The following is a 15,564-nucleotide window of genomic DNA, read 5'->3' as shown; positions in this document are numbered from 1 at the left end:
TAATATCAATAAAGAAAAAATAAAAAAATTAAAAAAAAAATCCAAGCTATTCAGCTTCAGAGATTTTTAACTGTTATAAAGCAGCGTAAGGGCGGGTAGAGGGATCAGGTCAAACATAATTACTCTTTGTGGAGTTCAGGTACTTCATCATATGCTTTGCAAGATTATTTTTGGAGGTCAAGGAACTGGGCGGGGGGGTGCTGTCTGCAAAGGTGTTCTTGAGGAATAAGAGTGTAAACTGAAGTTATTGATTACCTGATTTCCTCTGATTTTACCCTTGGCTTCCCATTCCCATCCCTGCCTACAAGAACAGAGAGAGGCCTAGTTCATCCGATAAGTAAGTGTGGGACCCATATGCTATGAATGGTGCTTAGTTATGACGCTTGCCCTGCTGGGGTAGAGACATACAAAAAATTATGATTTGGGGGAAGCCCTATAACCAAGGATTATTGGGACGAGGAGGAGGCAGAAGTGACTTGTTAATCCAAGGAAATTAAGGATGTTCTGTGGAGGTGACATGAATTGGATCCTGATGGAGGCGGGGGAAGGAGAGAAAGAGTATCCCAAGCAGAAGGAACAGCATGTGCAAAGGAAGGGAAGTGTGAAATAACATGGCAGTTCTGTCTGCCTTGAGTTGGGCTTCATGAAATTCTTGAGTGAAGTGGGCCAATATGGGGCCCTAGATGGGGAACTAGGTCACAAATTCTAGGGTATCCCTGAGAATATGTGACATGTCTAGCCAAATTCTTGATGCTCTTTTGGTGAATAGAAGAGATGATTGTTTAACAAATACTTAGCAACTTTCTACTGTATGTAAGCCACTCTGCTAGGTACTGTTTATAAGGGATCATGAATTTTTAAGAACAATGGGCCATGGAAAAGAGTCTGGGACTGAGGGGTTGTGTGCTGGGAATAAAACTCTGAAGAAAGGTCACTCTGCCTCTACTACTCTCCTAAGGGAAAACATAATTAGTATTGCAATTTTAAAAATCTGTTTGTCCCCTACTCATCTCTGTCCCTTATGAGCAAAACTTTGTATAATGTGCCCTTTTCCTCCTTAGCCCCTTATAGTTTACCAAACCATTTCCCATCTATTATATGACTTAATCCTCCTGATTACCCAGAGAGGTAGGTGCCCTTGGTGGGTGTCCAGTTTTACAGATGAGGAATCCAAGGTTTAGTGAATCAGCCAAGGTTATATGCTATAATAGTAGAAACTTTCCAGGTCCTGGCCTCAGGTTTGTTTCCTTTCATACACCACTTTGCCTTCTAGGTCGGCACTCGGCACAGCTTCATCAGACGCACGCCAGAGGCCTTGGTGGCACCTTGGGGTGAGAGGTGTGGCTGGCTGCACATCGTGAGGCAGGTGTCAGGGATGTCAAAGTCAGGGCACAGATGATGTTGTGCTAGAACCCAAAGTCCAGTTCTAGGTATCTGACTGGTTCAGTCAGAACTGAGCTGTGAGATTCAAAGTGGCAGAAGTTACTACACTGTTTTACAGTTCTCTAAGGCATCAAGTTGTTCTCAGATCATGAAGACTATGGGTATAATGTCACCGAGCCCTTCCCTCCAAACAGGCATGGTGGCAGTAGATAGTTTAGCCATACAAGTCCTGACATCAAGAGATGGAAAGCCAGTGAGGGGGAGTGACTGTGGGGGTGGTAGTGGTGGTGGTGGGGTCTGGCACAACTCACAGCTAAATAAGAACATCAGATGCTGTGGCCTCATAGTCCAGAGACGCAGCCAAAACCACACTTGTGTCCATGCCCTCTTTAAGGTAGCTTCAACTAGAGTTGGGGGAGTTTTCTGGCTCCTAACTTAGTTGTGGGGGCCTGGGGTCATCGCTGCTCATGATTCTCTCCCCAGCTTTTTCTGAATTACATGGGAGCTAACTGTTGATATCCTACCTTCCTATCATCCTAAAAAATCTTATATGTCCTGCAGTTGATGCCTAAGACCCATACAATTCTTGACAGTAGCACTTTATGAAGGAAGGGGCCAAGTACCCAAACGCTCAATAAAACATGGATGCTTCTGCATTTATTGGCTGAAAGTCACAAAAGAAAAGAAAACTCCAGTTAGGAGGGCTCAATCAGGAGCCACATTTCCAAGGGGCGGGCTCGTTGAGTCCCTCCCCCGATAGCACTTTCTCCTTCATCTCCCATGCCATCCGAGTAATTGTGGGGTTTTATCGGGAGGTTATTAAAACTCTGAGGAGACTGTGAAATGTCCCCCAGCAGGGTTTTTCTCTTATATGTGCCATGTTCAAATTGTTTATTTTGAAGCTAGCCTGAGATGACCAAGCCCTAATCATTGAGCAGACAGGTGACATGGAATCCCTAAGAGCCTGAGAACCAGGTACCTGCTGTTAATTATCCTAGGACTCCAAAGGTTCGCACTATTAAAACAGCTGGCGTGAGAGGTGGTATAATTTAGTGGCTGAGAGCTCAGACACTAGAGCCAGACTGTTTTGATTCAAATCTCAAGTTTGTCACTTATTAGCTGCATAGCCCTGGGCTTCAGCTTCCTCCAGTGTAAAATGATGGTAATAACAGATTGTACCTTGTAGAGTTGTGCAAGAATTGACTCAGATCGGGCATGTAAAGTGCTTAGCACAGTTCCTGGCACACATTAAGCACTTGTTAAATGTTAAATGCTAAATGCTATTGCTTATTAAAGGGAGAATCTTTTCCTCCTCTAGGGCATTTCTTTCTCCTCCTTATGTCCTTGACCCCTATGGTCAGGGGTGCACAGGAAAAACAGCTTGCACATGGGCGGTTTTTGTTTCTGAGTTGTTTAAAGCATTGCCTTAAACCAGTATACTACCATTTTTATCCAAGAGCTAAGGTCCCTTTAAGCCAGCTGCTTCTTATTTATTCTGTTTAAGAAAGAAAAGATCCTTTGGTTTCATGTTCCTTTATTGTATTTTGTAAGGGAGTGAGCACATATTGGATACTATGTAAATGTGAACTACTCTAACAATAGTAACTGAGACAGATGAGAAACTCAAGGAAGCAAAGTCACCATTTTGAATTTAGCTTTTTATTGATGGGCTGAGTGATTTGGGAGAGACAATGTGGCTCCAGGGCTAAAGAGCCCACAGGGATTCACAGGGCAAGGATCTGAATCTCAGTCACAGCAGCAGGTCCGGTGTCCCCAGGCAGGCAGCTTCCTTCCCTGCATACTAGGCTTAATGCCACAAAACCACCTCCCAGGGATGTTAAGCCAGGGCTGCCATATGTGGTTGTGCAGACTGTGCACTGCACCAGGATGCCAGCTGAAGAAACAAGTGGGGGCAAAATGCTGCCCATGCTTGTTCATTGATCTGTGCTCCCTGGTGATGGGCTGTGTCCACCCGGAGGAAAGGGCATTTTTTTAATAATTTGCATGAAGGTACTATGTGGGCTAGTGGAGGCCTTGAATGAATGAAGCAAGGTGACAATGATAGGGCACAGAGCTTAGCATATTCAATGGATACATTCACTCAACACAGTTACTGAACACCTATTATGTGCCAGGCTTTATTCTAGGGGCTAAAGATATAGAGATAAATATAAACATTTTTCTGCCCTTGATCCTCTTTACTTCACCAGTCCTTTCTCCCGTACATTTAAGCATCAGCAAGCCTTGTTGGCTCTGCAAAGTATTTGTCAAATCTACCCACTTTGTTTTAGCACCAGCACTTTGTATCATTAATTCTTACCTAGACTACTGCAATAAATGGGCTCCTACTTCTACTCTGGTCCTCCAAACAAAGCAAGAGTGATTGTATTAAAATGTGGATCAGATCACACCACCCCCTTGGTTGCTCTAATTTAATCCAGGGTCCTCACCGTGGCCTTAAGGCTGTGCACACCTGTCTCTCTCTCTATATATATATACACACACACACACACACACACACACACATACACATACACATATACACATATATACACATATATAGAGAGGATATATATATCCTACATGTGTTATATTATATATACACATATATATCCTACATATATTTATCTAAATAAGATATATATCCTACTTATGTATATATCCTATATATAGAATATATTGGCTATATCTTATATATAGGCTATATATTCTATATATGTATGTATATATACAAAAGGAGATTTATTGTGAGGAATTGGCTCATGCAGTCGTAGAGGCTGAGAAGTCCCACAATTTGCAAGCTGGAGGCCTAGGAAAGCCAGTGGTGTAATTTTAGTCTGAGTCTGAAGGCCCGAGAACCAGGGAACCAATGAGGTAAAACCCAGTCCAAGGGCAGGAGAAGACCAACAGACAAATGTCTCAGCTCAAGTAGACAAGCAAGAAGGGACTGAATCCTCGCTTTTCCTGATTTTTATTCTATTCAGCCCTCAGTAGACTGAAGGATGCCCATCTACATCAGAGAGGGGAGTAATCTACAGTTGGTTTTTGAACAATATGGGTTGGAACAGCACGAGTCCACTTACACACGGGTTTTAAAAAGATAAACATAGAGTCAGCCCTCCTTATTCGTAGGTTTTGCATCTGCAGATTCAACCAACCACCATGGATCTGAAACAGGATTTTTGATCTGTGGTTGGGAATCTGCAGGAAGTGGGGCTGACTGTATGCATTATTCTATGCCATTTTATATAAGGGACATAAGCATCCATTGATTCAGAGGAAGACCACTGTAGTTAAGTTCTGGGGGAGTCAAAGCTATACATGAGATTTCCCACTGCACAGGGATTGGTGCCTCTAACCCTTGTGTTGTTCAAGGGTCAATTGTACTTTACTGATTCCACCAATTCAAAAGCTAATCCCATCTGGAAACATCCTCACAGACAGACCCAGAAACAATGTTTAATCTGGGCACCCTGTGGCCCAGTCAAGTTGACATATAAATTTAATGATCACGCCATCCCAACAAATTGACCATTCTGTCCTTCAAAAAACCTAGCTCTTTCTTTGTATAGTCTGATCCCTTTGGCTGGAATATTTCCCCCCTGATTCTCCTCTTGACTATCTCTTTCTCATCCTTTGGTGCTCTGTGGAAAAAGGTCACTGCCTCAGAGAGGACTTCCTGGACCACCTTGTTAAAGCAGTGTCCATCACCTCATTGCCAGGATGTTCTGTCACCAAGCAGCCAGGCTCAATTTGTACATAAAGAATTCTTTGTTTATTTTCTGTCTTATGTGTTAGACTGTAAGCTCCATAACAGTAGGAACCATGATTGTTTGTACTCCACTGTATAACCCTTAGGCATCTTGCTAGTCTCGGGTGCATAGTAATAAATATCAATAAATATCTGCTAAGTAAAATTGTTATAAGGAATTAAGCTAATAGAGGATTCATCACCACAATACAATGACGAGATGTGTGTTATGATAAAGGCAGTGGTGCCCTGGTAAACTGACACTAAAAAAAAAGGCCCTCATTTGTCATTGCTGACTTCCTTGATGGTATAAGTACTCCCCATCACAGCTTATTTCAAGCTACCAATGGTTTAAGAACTGACTTGCAAACTTCTTGAGAGTTTATATTGGCTTTTCAAAGTTGATATGAGCTGGCTCAGGCATATCAATGAAAGGAAGGTCAGCATGGGTGCAATGAGTACCAAGGAAAGAGGCAATAGTTCATCCTGGGGGAGCTCAGCAAAGGCTTCCTGGAGGAAGTAATACTTGATCTGTGTTGAATGATGGGTGTGTTGGTTCAGACCCTATACCTCTAAACTGGCTAACACAGCCCTGCTCTCAGAAGCTTATGCTCAACTGTTTTTGGCTCACCTACCCAGCTCACCTTTGCTGGGCTGGGAGTTATCATCTGACTCAGTCCAGTCCTCAGAATATCCTTCTAGGTGGAGGGTGTTCTATGGGGTTTGCTTTGAATCCAACAGAGGAGAATAACACAGAGTACAGCTAATCAAGGAAGAAAGAGAAGGGGTTTCCAAACAGAGGGACAGCTTGTGCAAAAGTGAGAGAGTGAATGCAGTGCAGCAGTCTGGTGAATCTAGACGTATAAGGGAGGGGGTAGAAGGAGATTAGCTCCTGACTGGCCTTGTTTGATAGGCTGAGGAGCATAAACTGATTCCTAGCCTGGGCTGAGGCAAGTGGCAGCAGGAAAGTGAAAGAGACTGATTACTTTTCCTGTATAATTCTTATCACAGCTGGTAATTGTGGGTTTTTGTTGTTATTGTTGGTTTTGTTTTTGGTATGGAGTCATTTGATGAATATGTCTCTCCCAAGAGACTGTAAATTCCACACAGGCAGGGACTGCTTTGTTTGCTATTATTTTTAGGCAGCAAAAATACATCCTTGTTGAATAACTGAATCACTTGGGGGAACTTAAAAAAATGCTCATGCCTACCGACTTCACAATAAGATGCGTGTGTATGGGGGAGGGAGGGCGTAGTAGGACTTACTTCCATATGTTGCAAAAGCCATCCCAAAGGATTCACCTTTATTGGTCTTCCCAAACTTAATCAAGTGGATCCTTTAAAAGACCTTTACCAAAAAGGTGGCATGATTAAATTTCCCCTTTGCATAAATGGGCCTGATGGTAGTAGGGAGGACTGGACAGAAGTGCCGAGGTGCTGAGGCCAGTGAGGAAGACCATGTAGTAATCAAGGAAGCAATAACGCAGGTCCGAGTTAACTCCCTGGCAATGTGCCTGAAGAGGGAGGAGGTTCAAGAGATACTTGGGAGATAGCTTCTACAAGATTTGGTGGCTATGTGAGCGGGGGTGATAGAGGAAGAGGGAGAAAGGGAGGAATCGAGGTTGAAAGTTGGAGTGAACAGGACGGTGTAGTTCACGTCTGCAAAGTCTGTGGGACTCGGAGGAGGAGGGGTCAGGCTATGAAGTTGGGAACACAAATAACAAACTCAAGAGAGAAGGGGCAGGAGCCTCCCCTCCCCCATTGCAATGCCAAGAACTCTGGAGAACACCAATATATAAGAGGTGGATTAGAAAAAGAATTTTTGGGATTCTAGGAGGAAGAAGGAAAACCTGACTAGTGTCAAAAAATAGGTAATAAAGAGTGTCCAAGGGCGTCAAATGGTGCCTAACGCTTAGGTTAGAGTACCTGAAACTATGTTCGATGAACAAGGACACCGATGGCAACGGGCATTTTCTGTGGCGGCAGAGGCTGCAGCGCAGAGGACGAAGGAGGAAGTGGAGACGGCGAGTTTAGACCACGTTTTTCGGGAAACTTGGCTGTGAAGAGGGATGGTGTAAGTGAATCGGATGTGAAGAGATTTGGGTACCTCCGTGGCTGAGCGGAAGCGGGAAGAGGTGAGCAGACGGGAGCGTAAACACCAACACCTCTTAATTTTGCCAGCTCCTCCCCCCACGTGACCGCGCGGCGGCCCGCGTGGCCCGGGACTACAGCTCCCAGAAGGCCCCTCGGCGCTGGGGGCGGGGTCGAGGCCTGGCGCGCGCCCCAGTGGCGCGAGCGGAAGAGCAAGCGCTTGGAGGAGGCGGCGGAAGCGAAGAGCGACGGCGCCCTCGGTAACGAGCAGCCCTGCGTCCCAGTCTTTCCTTCCTCCCTCCGCACTGGGAGCTGGGGCTCGTAGCGTTCACGTCTCCCCTCACACCTGGGATAGGGGTTCCTTTCTCTTTTGTTTGGTACCGGTATTTCCTCTTCACGTGACACGCGGGGCGGGCCCCCGCCTGGGGCGGAGGTTACTGGGCGCTCCCGCCCTTCGACCCCTGAGGGATTTGGGCTGCGGGGCCACCTGTCGAGGCCCTCTGGCTCTGCCAGGGTCTGCGTGCCCTCCGAGGGCCCTCGCCCCAAACACTCCTTGTGGAGGGACGTTCCTTTGCTGGGTTTCAACAGGTACTGAGTGGGTCCGTGGCGACTCAGGGGTAGGGGCTGTGCGCCGCAGAGGCCACCCCGAGGCGACCCCTGGGCTGCGGGTGACTTCCCGGCCGCGAGCCCGTGGAGGAGCCGCCCCGCTGCCCGGGAGCCCCGGGCGGTGGGCTGGGCGGGAGCCTCGGCGGCCGGAGGCACTTCCTGGTTCGTGCGCGGCCCTCGGGGAGCCCCGACCGGTCTTCACAGCCCTCACCCGGGAAGCCGCCTCTCCCAGCTGAGTGAGGGGAGAGCCCAGGGTTCCGGGGTCCCGGGGGAGGTGCAGCCCGACCGCCCCGCCGCGGCTTCCCCACCGGGGAGGTGGGGCGCCGTCCCGGCCTGTCCGCCTTACCCCTGGGCTTCCGCCGTTTCAGACAAACCCCATCTTTCTGTCCCGAGCCCAGGTCAGTTGAATTTTAAAGTCACACGCCTGTCTTTGTGAACTTGAACACACGCGCGCGATCTTCGCGAAGGGGGAATGAGTTCGTGAACGGGGGCAAGTCTTAGGAACGAGCGTGAGCCGCACAGATGTCCTCGCGCCGGCCCCTGGCGAAGGGGTGATCTCGGTCCCCGGCGGAGTCCGTTGGAACCGGCGTCTGGCTTTGAAGGTCTGCCAGAGTTTGGACACGCCCCTCCCCGCCACAGGCACGCCCGGCTACGCCCGGTTCTGTTAGGACCGTCCTCCAGCACGGTGCCGGTGCAGGGGTCTCAGGCCCGCGCTCTGCATGCCTGCCTCCAGCCGCTCCCGTGGCCCCCCTCTTTCAGATACTGCCGAGCTAAACCCCGATTCCCACCTGTCCCACGAACCTTGCGGGCATAGTAGCCAAGTATCAGGGTTATTTTCACCCAGCCTAGGGACACGTGCCAGGAGTCTGCTTTTCCTCAGAGGCAGAATTCAGAATACAAACAGCCGGTATTCCAGTCTGTTTCTTTTTCTGTCGGTTAAGCTCCCAGACTCTAAGCAGGTAGCTTTTCCTCTTATTTTTCTTCCCCTTGTAGACAGTGGGGATTTTGTAATCAATTTTTTATGGGCTTGGAGGAGGAGGAGTTAGGTAATCTTGTATTTATTCTGAAATCATTGGTTGAAAACTATTTGAATGTGGTTCGAAAAACAAAGACATTGGCAGTGCAGTGAATTAGTTTTCAAAACACTTGTGAAAAGATTGTTGGAATGTTATGTTTCCTTTATAACCTATAGTAAGAATGCAGTTTTCTGTCTGCACACTGTAACTTGTAGCAGAACAGTTATCTATTGTTTATGACTTGGTATTGACTATTAATTGACTAGGACAGAGTTTTATAGAGCATTTTTTATCCTTCCTCTCCATCTTTTTTTTTTTTAAAGCCAGACTGTTTGACTCTAAAAGTTCAACCCTAGTGGGTAAGATCCAGAAGACTTGTGTGACCTCAGTTTCTTTTTTAATGTAAAGCTTTGGTTGACATACAACATAGTGATTTGATATTTGTATACCTTACCAAGTGATCAGCATAAAAAGCCCAGTAACCATCTGTCTCTGTACAAAGTTATTGTGATATTATTGACTACGTTACTTCCCCTGATTTATTTGTAACTATAAGTTTATCTCTTAATGCCTTTCATTTTTTTTGCCTATCCTCCCATCCCTCTGGCAACTATCAGTTTTTTTGTATTTCTGAGTCTGTTCATTTGTTTAGGTTTTTTTAGATTCCACATATAAGTGAAATGATACAGTACACATTTGTCTTTCTTTGACTTATTTCATTTAGCATAATACCCTCTAGGTCTCTCTGTGTTGTTGCAAATATCCACGTCTTTATCCATTTATCTGTTGATGAACACCTAGGTTGCTTCCATATCATGGCTATTGTAAGTAATACTGCAGTGAACAGAGGTGCTTATATCTTTTCGAATTAGAGTTTTGTTTACAGATAAACACCCAGAAGTGGAATTGTTGGATCCTTCTTAGTCTTTTATTATAGCCTTTGTTTTAAAGTCTATTTTGTCTGATATAAGTATTGGTATCCCAGCTATTTTATTTTATTTTTTGGTTCCATTTTCATGAAATAGATTTTCCATTCCTTTACTTACAGTCTGTGTTTTTTTTTTCTTTCTTTTTTTTTTTGTAATCCTCATCCGAGGACATTTTTCCATTTTTGTACAGACAGAGTGGGAGGGAGAGAGAGGAAGAGAGAGAGAGAAACATCGATGTGAAGGGACACATCGAGTGGCTGCCACCCGTACGACCAACCAGGGCCGGGGACAAACTGCAACCGAGGTACATGCCCTTAGCGGGAACCAAACCTGGGTCTCTCCGGACCGCAGGCGGACGCTCTAACCGCTGAGCCAAACCGGCCAGGGCCAGTCTGTGTTTTTTGATCTGAAGTGAGTCTCATATAGGCAGCATATGTAAGGGTCTTGTTTTTTGAAAGGTGAAAACTGGATGCTAATGTTGACATTGGTTTGTGTGTATCAGCAAGGAATGAGAGTTTAGAGATACTAGGAGAAAAGCCTAATAGGGAAATGAGTAATTTATTATTACTAAAACTCTGGTCAAAGCAGAGTCTTCTGGTTAAGAAATGAAATGTTTATTTTAAATTCCTTCAACCTGTTGATTGCAAGATGTAGGCAGACTCAGATGTTTAGGAAAGATTTCCTTTACTCCCTTTTTTGATGTGGTATCCCCGGGCTCTGCTTTGTCAGTTTCATTCTTAGTCATGAATCAGCAAAGTAAATAATTTTTTTTACTACAGATTTGTATACAAAACTGTAACAGTAATCACTTTCATTAAAATTTACTTTGTGTGCTGTAATGTGTTCTTTTATGTTTTATTTAAATTTTTTTTTCTTTATTGATTTTGGAGAGAGATACATTGATGAGAGAGAACATCGATTGGCCACCTCCTGCATGTCCCCCACTGGGGATTTAGCCCACAGCCTGGGCATGTGCCCTGACCAGAATCGAACCGGGACCTCTTGGTGTGTGGGTCCACGCTCAACACTGAGCCACACTGGCTGGGCATCTTTTATGTTTTAAATATTTCTGTTCCTTGACTGTTTTTTCACTTGAAAGAAATTTGTGGAAGATGGATTCATTCTCAGCTATGGCATCTAAGTGTGTATAGTGAAGGCTCAGTTAGTGATGGACTATGCTGAATAGTTCTGAATAAGAACATTTTGTTGATTATCCTGTGTCCCTAAGGCACGCTCTGGAGAGATAGTATGGTATTGTGGAAATAACCTAAAGCTTTGGAGTCAGACAGACCCGGGTATGAACCCAGGCTCTGCTGCTTACTAATTTTGTGACTGGTTCGTATAATCATTCTGAGTTCATTTTCTCATGATTTGTTAAAAGGATAATATCATCCTGAGTGACTGAAAAGATTAGAGGTTGTTTGAACTTCGTACATACTAGCCAGGCTTAGATAGATGGTGGTGTTATTACTACTTTTAATTTTTATTACAATTTTATGATAGTCATAGATTTTGGTGATGCATCTATATTCATTCCCCCAATGCTTTACATGAACAGTGTATTTTTTTTTTTCAGGCGAGGTTAAGGTTATTGATTGTGACCATGCAACGCTGAAACACAGCAAAACTAATTGGCCAATGTGTTTGAATCTGTGACTCTGTCCTCATTAACTCCATAAACTAACTATTCACAAAGTGTCTCACTAGAATGAATAAGACTGCTCTAGTGTTGATTCGGCATTCATATACTCATTAGACATAATAGAGGTAAATGAACTAATGCTGAAAGTAAAAGTATAGATTTTTAATTATAAAACTATAAATATAAGACTAGCTCTCACATTATGTATAAAACTTGTGACCTACAGAATGACTTTGATGACCACTAATCTGAACTATAATTTAGACATTACTTTTAGCTGTTGAACTGCATTTGTTGCAGACTTCCCACTCATAGAAGTGAGAAGAAATTGAACTAGGCTATTTATGTCTTGAAAGAGAACCCTACTTCTATGCCACCCACCACAAAATGTACTCTTAGTAGGGAAAACAGAGTTCTCCACTAATATGCCCAGCAGGATGCATGAAGCCTGGGTAGCTCCAAAGAGCTTATTGAATTACAGAGAAATTGCAGTTGTCACAGCTTTAGATAGAAGAGAAGTTATAGGGTGTTGCTCAACAGCAGTAAGATTGAATTTGGAGAGAATTTTCTCCTCTCAATAAAACATGGACCAGTTGCTCCTGGTCCATGGTGTGCGTTTTTCACTGTCTCTTGCTAGCTTTCTGTACAGTTTTCCATTCTTCATATTCACTCTTCAGTTTTGTAAATATTTGTTGTCTTTCTTGTCGTCGTCTTCTTCTTCTTCTTCTTCTTCTTCTTCTTCTTCTTCTTCTTCTTCAAATGTCAAACATAGCTGGTTTCTGACTAGGGATAAAAATATAGAGGCAGAGACTCACTGTTGGGAACAGCAGGTTCTGGTATCTAGTGAGGTTCCCAAATAACACAGGTTAATCTGTGAATATGATAGTATGGTTTTCTGGAATAGTCAAATGGCTGATAGTTCATAACCGTTTAACTTGGTGCAGAGGCAGAAATATGGGCAAAAGATGTATAGCACTCCTTAATATATAATTTGCCTCTTAGAAAAGAATATGTGTAATGTTAATATTGGCTTGCAGTTGGGCTATTTTCAAGTTCTTTGCCCATGGAACGCCACAAGAGTTTCAAAGAAAGGAAGGAAGCACTTAGATTTAAATCCCGACCTCTTAAATTTATACCAGTAGTCCTGTTTGTGTTTCCTTATCATCTGTAAAATAGACATAATAATACCAACCATGCTTGTTTATAAAGATTAGTGGGAAAAGTTAACATGAATGTCTTGGAAAAGGGGTGGATAACTGTTGGGAGGAGACAGACAGAAGAAAATACAATCGTTAGAGGGAGGGTCAGTTAGAGATAGAGGGGAAGTAAGAAACAGTGAGAGGGACAGACAGAAGCAATTGTAGTTAGAAAGGAGTAATGGGAGATGTAGAGAGAAGGGCTGACTTAGAAATGACAGACAGATGCAGAGAGTGAGACAGAGAATGTGAGAGGGAACAACCAGGAGGGCATGACCAAGAGATGGAGAGTTTATTGAGTTAGTCTTTATCTTTTTGAGGAGAACTTATAAATATTTGTAATTAGCTAGGAAAGGGAAGAAAAACATATTAATAGTAAATCAAGTACGTTTATGTGGTTTTTATTACATTAAACATTTTTTCTTTTTTTTTTATCCTCACCCGAGGACATTTTTCCATTTTTTGTAGGGCCGGGGACAAACTGCAACCGAGGTACGTGCCCTTAGCGGGAACCGAACCCGGGTCTCTCCAGACCGCAGGCCGACGCTCTAACCGCTGAGCCAAACCGGCCAGGGCTAAACATTTTTTCTTAAATACTAAATTTATTTTGCATATTCAGCATGCAAATACCAAGGTAGCTTATGTGTTACAGACCTATTAATTAACTTGACTTGACCCTTCTTTTTTTATCCTCACCCAAGGATATTTTTGCATTTATCTTCAGGTAGAGCGGGAGGGAGAGAAGGGGGAAGAGAGAGAGAGAGAGAAACATGGATGTGAGAGAGACAGATGGAGTGGTTGCCACCCACACAACCCCAACTGGGGCCGGGGTCAAACTATAACCGAGGTACATGCCCTTGGCGGGAACCAAACACAGGACTCTCTAAAATAAATAGTCTTGGTGTGTTTAATAATTTGATTAATAATTCTCTTCAACCATCCCAAATAACTGTTTCAAACTCAGTGTGACCATCTCTTAATACATTCAGGATTTCCAGTGATCTTTTAGACCTCTTGACTCTTCCATTGTGAGATCCAGTGATTTATTAAGTATTGGAATCAAATTGTGGCTTTTGGTTTTTGCCTGCAATATTGTTAATGTAATATTGCTATTTTTTCCATTTTTGGGATAGTGTTTCTTTTTTGTATTGTGCTCCTTGTTTGTTTCCTTGAGTAGTCTGAAACTTTTTTTTTGCCTTTGACACTTGAGTTCAAGGTTGAGGAATTTATTTTTACATCATAATGTCATGTAGTTTTAACTTTATTTATTATTACTTTTAACATAAATTCAACACATGATCATTCTTGAGTATTTAGAAAATATAGTTATATTTTAACCACCTGAAGAATTAGACAAGTTACAGGATGTCTCTGGGCTTCTGTTGTGTCAGCTGCCAGATGAACTTTCCAAGGTACTTGACAGACAATCTGATGGAAGCTAACCCTCTCCTTAGAAAATCACTTATACACAAAAGTTCTAGAGTGGTCAGTCTTTGAGATTCTTTCAGTTCTACTACTGGATGATCTTTCTGTTGAGGAATGTAAAATATAGCAATGTCTTTGTGACATTGTCACATATATTTAGGCTTCATGGAATAGGAGGATCTGGAATGAAGTGATTGAATAACAAATTGACTGGAGAAGATGGAAGAAAATTTCACATAGAGCAATGAGAAGTTAGAAGCAAAGATGAGTACAATATGTCAACTGAGACAAAAAAGGAATGTTAATAGTGTTGTACAATAGAAGGTATGATTTTTACTGATGAATAGTAAAGAGATGTGATTTGTGAAGAGATGTGTGTGGGGTAATGAACAAGAATTAGTGGAAGGCTTTGATGGTTAGGCTGAAGTACTTAGATTTGGTTTTATAGGTGACAGTACTTAAGTTGAAAGTTATGTGTATTTGAGAAAAGTTATCCTGGTAGCTTTGTGCTGTAACCTCAAGTAGGGAGTGGCTAGAGAGTATTTCAATAGGACAGCCATGGAGTAATGTGGAAATAGGATAGTGTTTGTGGGGAAAGAACAGTAAGGATGGGATTAGAAGAGCTGGAAGAGTCAAAATGCCTCAGTTGAGCCTGACATACCAAGTGCACTGTGATGTCATTGGGAAAGGATCTCAGAGATCTAGGGAGAAAGCTAATGAATTAAATTGCTAATATAAGATTTAGGTATTAGATAATTTGGTAGTTTAAAAAAGATGGTGCTTTAAAAATAACTAATAGTGTAAATAAATGCTCTGCCTTTTACAGTAATTTGTTTTTGAGATTGTGCTTTATTTTATCAAATAAATAATATGAAATATCTGTTTTAGAGCCATATAAGAAAACTAATCTTATTACTTGATGGGCATATACTTTGTCCCCTAAAGAGTATTGCCTTGCTTGATCACTCATCTTATTTATCTTGTTTCTAAGTGATATTTGACAGTGTTTAAAAATTAATTACCATGAATATTTAGATGACTGCTGTGGTTGCTGAGGACAATCTGAAAATGTCCTTAGCTGTGATAACATCTTTAGAATAAAGTACTAGTGCTCTGTGGTTAAGAGGGTCGGTTCTGGAAAGCCTAGATTTGAATGACCTCTTTAGTACATCAGTTGTGTGTTTTGAGCAAGTTATCTAATTTGTCCTGTTCTTAGTTTTCTCATTTTTAAAGTAGGGATAGTGATAATACTCTACTTCCTAGGATTGTTGTGAAGATTAGCTCTTAGACTTAGGACAATGTGTGGCAAATATTAAGAGCTCAGTAAATATTAGCTATTAATTACCATCACAACAACTACTATTATTGCTATCACCACCATTTGTCTATTTATTTGTTTTAATTTTTTTTTCTTTATTGATTTTTTTTTTTCTTTCAGAGAGGAAAGGAGAGGGAGAGAGATAGAAACCTCAATGAGAGAGAACATCGATTGGCCACCTCCTACATGCCCCCCAATGGGGATTTG

The 15,564-nt window shown here is 42.8% G+C and overlaps 1 protein-coding gene across 7 annotated transcripts in view; it reads left to right on the top strand.

The window, feature by feature from the left end:
- The first annotated feature begins 7,466 nt into the window (after positions 1-7,466).
- The window catches only part of R3HCC1L (R3H domain and coiled-coil containing 1 like), an 86,223-nt gene continuing 78,125 nt past the window's right edge, over positions 7,467-15,564 (top strand). For 3 of the 7 annotated variants that reach the window (XM_036264775.1, XM_036264773.1, XM_036264770.1), the window contains exon 1: positions 7,494-7,813. The gene's annotated coding sequence lies outside the window, so the exon portion shown is untranslated. The other 4 variants (XM_036264772.1, XM_036264776.1, XM_036264774.1 and 1 more) reach the window with 4 other exon arrangements.

This window comes from Molossus molossus, unplaced genomic scaffold (genome assembly GCF_014108415.1).
Source record: "Molossus molossus isolate mMolMol1 unplaced genomic scaffold, mMolMol1.p scaffold_m16_p_17, whole genome shotgun sequence".
Classification (NCBI taxonomy): Eukaryota; Metazoa; Chordata; class Mammalia; order Chiroptera; family Molossidae; genus Molossus; species Molossus molossus.
Note: the sequence above shows the minus strand (reverse complement) of the source record. Positions and strands in the feature narration are given on the sequence as shown.